This window comes from Seriola lalandi, unplaced genomic scaffold (assembly GCF_002814215.2).
Source record: "Seriola lalandi dorsalis isolate HSWRI2012SDOR001 ecotype SW California unplaced genomic scaffold, Sedor1 jcf7180002054795, whole genome shotgun sequence".
NCBI classification, from domain to species: Eukaryota; Metazoa; Chordata; class Actinopteri; order Carangiformes; family Carangidae; genus Seriola; species Seriola lalandi.
In genome coordinates this window covers 4,544,829-4,549,074 of record NW_019525348.1, presented here as the reverse complement: position 1 = coordinate 4,549,074, position 4,246 = coordinate 4,544,829, and positions in this window count along the sequence as shown.

The window sequence follows — 4,246 nt, the reverse complement described above, 5'->3', positions numbered from 1 at the left end:
CCAGTGCCAATGACCCAGGCAGTACCCCGCTATAAGAAAATACAGCTCCACCACATATCCCATCGCTCCACCACAAGGCCTATCTGAACCCATTGCTTGCCTGTCCTGCTGCCTCCATAATGGTGCACCAGCCACCACAGAGGCCATAGCTCCAGCTCCAAGCCCCATTTCTCCTCCACCACACTGCTTCTGCCTGCACCGGGAATGAGGGATTAAATATAATGCTTGCATGACAAGTCTGCAACGCAAGAGAGGGAGCAAGGAGGAAGGAATTTGTCAGAACTCCATAAACACATACATGGATTGGGTCCTGATGCCAGCCCTCAGCAAGAGGAGAACTTTCCGGAGGCTCGCTCAGCGACGGGGAGGCCGAGGGTGAGAGTAAGCATGGCTGCTGAGCGAGCACAGGGTTTATGCAGAGGCCAGCCAAGCAGCAATCATACACTGCGATGGAGGAGAAGGACGGGGGAGAGAAGAAAAGTGATAGAAATGAGAGCAGAGTACCAGAAATAAAGGGAAAGAAGAGGGTAGCTAGGATATATACTAAACCTCTGTAGTCTGAGCTGGATATGTTGGTACATAAAACATTCCTTTGATGTGTGTGCGTGCACATATAGTATATACATACATATAGAGAGAGACTGAGACGGGATCAGGGAGGGAGACAGTAATGGAGAATGAGAAAGAGCAAAGGAGGGGGGAAAGAGAGAGGAATTAACAGGACATGCCCACTGAAATTTTCCAGTGTCTCTGCCAGAGAACAAAAAAAAAAAAAAAAAAAAAAAAAGAGGTCAGTCCAGATGCCGTTCACTGACTGTTCACATGTGGTCCAACTTCTCTGGAGCGGAGGGGTAGAGAAAATGTCGAAGAAAAATGGGTGTCGGAGAGGGAGGTTTAAGTGTGGTTTGGATGTGTGTGTGTGTGTGTGTGTGTGTGTGTGTGTGTGTGTGTGTGTGTGTGTTTGGGGGGGGGGTTGTCTATAATCAGATTATGTGAAGCAGATCCTGGACTTCATTTGGCTAGCAGATGTTGGACAGGTGGGGAGTCGTCAACTCTCCAGGAGGTCTGGGAATTCGTGGGGCGTAAAGGTCATGAGGTAAAGCCACCACTTACAGTAACCTGTCCAGCTTCTCGTGATAAAGATCCAGCTGTATCAGACGTTGTTAGAGCTGTGTTATTGATCCATAAATTTGACAAGTAGGAAGGCAAGACAAAGCTGGAGAGTGGACTTATGGATCTTCCTCTTTAAGCCCCTCATGCAGCCTCAACTGCTCAGCTCCAGATGATTGTGCGATTGGCCCTGTTGCTCTTGGCTCAGTCGGTGGAAGAGGAGCAGTCTCCAGGCCCGGCCTTCCTCAGCCCTCTCAGCCCTCTCAGCCACTGGGAGGTGAGCTCTGCAGTGGGTGTAAAATACTGTCGGGCGGATATATTTCTGCTATGAAATATGGATGCAAGCCTTGTGTGAGCGTGTGCCTGTCTGTGTATGTGCATCCGCGTAAGGTTAACTGGAGGTCAACGCTCACTCTGCCGCCACAGGCTTGGCCGCACTCCAGTGCTGGAAAAGCCGCAGCAGTGTCTCTTACTCTTACTCTCCGTCCTGTCCCTCTCTCTGTGCTCTTCCTCCTCCTCGTCCTCCTCCTCTTGCCAGTGTTGCTGTAGTTTGCGTGCAGATAACATGCAGGGAGCCATGTGGTGTGTATCTGTGTTGAGCTCTGGGCTTAGCACTGTGTGTGTGGGGAGAAATGTGGGCTCAGAGCACAAGAAGTGAAGGAAATGAAAAGCCTAACTAGTTCTCAAGTGAGACAGGAGTCAGATGAGCCCAAGAGAATGTAACAGGAGGAAAGTTTTACCCGCACTCTGCTGATGTTTTCAGAAAATGGGGCTGTAAAACTGGCCTCACAGGTATTACTGGTATAGTAAAAGCTAAAAATACAAAATAATACTGACCCTATTACCAGAAACGTTGCAACTTAAATAAATAGTTCAGCATTCTGGGAAATATGCTTATTTGCTCACTTGCTGAGAGTTATATCCTTTTTACAGCAAAATTAGCATGTATATGCAGGTTTTTTAAGCCTGCTAAAAAAAGGCGAATGACTCCCTTTACACTGCCAGCCCAGTTTGCCTTTCTGTTCCCAATGTCATCACATGCAGTTACCGAGCACACACGCACTCTCACAGTCACAGATTCAAACAATGAGCCTCTAGCTGCCGTGCAGACTGGTAAGGGCGGTGTTCCCAAGTGTCAGAGCCTGTGTCAGACGCTTCGATCTGTGATTGTGTACTTTTTCAAACTTATTTTCAGGACAGCGTTAACTCTTGCAGGCCCAAGCACAGTGTAGCTGCAGTGTCTCTGGTTTAACAGCACCGTGCTGGGCAAGTGACAGGTGTGTTTACAGACTCACAGCGCAGAAAATGGGCGAACATTAGAGTGTACACCCGGGTGTCATATTTACATCACTGCTGATCGAAGATGGAGCTGATAAATACCCGTGACTGCCACAGAGTCGACCAGGGAGTGAATGCTGATTGTACCCTTTTTCCATTGCTGACAAAAGCCTGATGTTGGCAGGTCTAAGCAGGTTTTCTGACCAGTGTAAAAGGGGCTTTAGATTAGATAATTGGTACCTTTCTCATATCTGTATGCTAATTTGTCAGTAGCCAGTTAGCCTAGCTTAGCATTGAGACTGGAGACTGCTTGCTTGGCACCTACCGGCACTTCTAGTCTCTCACTACCGTTTTATATGTTATTTGTTTAATCTGTAAAAAAGCTTGCACAAAAAAGTCTGACATGGAAAAACTTTGTGAAATCACAAACAGTCACCTCAGTTTTTGTACAGATTACAGAAGCCAGTTAAAATGTTTTATTTAAATAGCTAGCTTTTCCTCTTTGAGCTAAGCTAATTGGCTCTGGCTTTATAAAGCGAGCTGAAGTCATGACTTCACATCTGAGCTATTCTCTGTTCTACTAGCTTCTGTAACACAATGCAATTTCTTAGTGAGCATTTTTTCTTCCTAATTGTCCTCTTATTTGTCCTCTCTGACCTGGTGTTATTGATGAGTCTGGGCTGACCCCTACACTCACCCATCTGCTTTGCTTGTTGGTCAAGGGATTATCAAGAAAAGTGGTGTTCCTTAAAGGCTAAAAAAAAACAGGAATATGAACTGAACGACATTAGGTTGGATTTTTTGTGTGAGATGTCAGTGGGATTTTGAATGAATGAGTGTATTTTCCATAATGTCGAACTATTCCTTTAATAACTCGAGCCATTCAACATTCATGAAATATTTTTCCACACGAAAACATTTTGTACTTTCCCACACATTGCAACATAAAATAAAGCATGGAGAGGACAGAGTGCATGTGACAACACTTATGTGAAACCAGGCATTTTAAGTGTATTTATTAAGTGTGTGTTTCCAAAAAAGTGGTGCACTTCTGTGTGAACCCTCATTATCAAATGACATAAAAATACATAATAAGGCCCTTGGCAAAGAACAGCAGGCGAAAAGAACCTTTCATGTTGATAGCAGTGTGATGGTTCTCACCCTTGACTTGTCTTTTGATGCTGCTGCCAACAACCAGCCAACAACTGCTTATTGCAGCTCAATGTGCAAAGCAGAGATAGAGCGGTGACTACAGTGGAGGCTGGCACACTGGGCTGATAAGGAGGCGTCTAAGACAAAGCTGACTGGGCCACAGTGCGATGAAATCTGGAGGGTTTGGCCTGATGATGAACTGACAAGACCATCATCATATGCACTTTCACCCCCTCCTCATCCTCTTCCTCCTCCTCTTCTCGTCAGTGACCCACATCCAACTCTGGATTCCACAACTTATTGCTTGAGAGTTATTGCTTGGTTTCTATTCTGGTTGTGCCAGAAGGTTTAACAGGACACCTGAGGGTATGTTTTCAGAGCATGGATATTAATGTACTGTAGTACGTTTATACAAGTTTTTTTTTTTCTCTGTTTTGTTGGTTTCTCATCCGCTCTTTGGGCCAAGAGAAAGTTTCCTGCCCTGTACGGTAGCTCACCCTCCTCCTGGGTGAACGTCAATTATTCATAAGCCTTGGGTAGCTAACTTGAAACCGATAACCCACATGCTATTTATACTTCATTTCAAATGAACAAATACTTAACTGTGAAGTTCCAGGCAGCTTGCTCGTGTCTGTCTGCATAGCTGCTGCTGGGCACAGTGAGGGGAGTTAGACTGTGGGTATGGCTGAGGCGGTTGGGAGGGGTG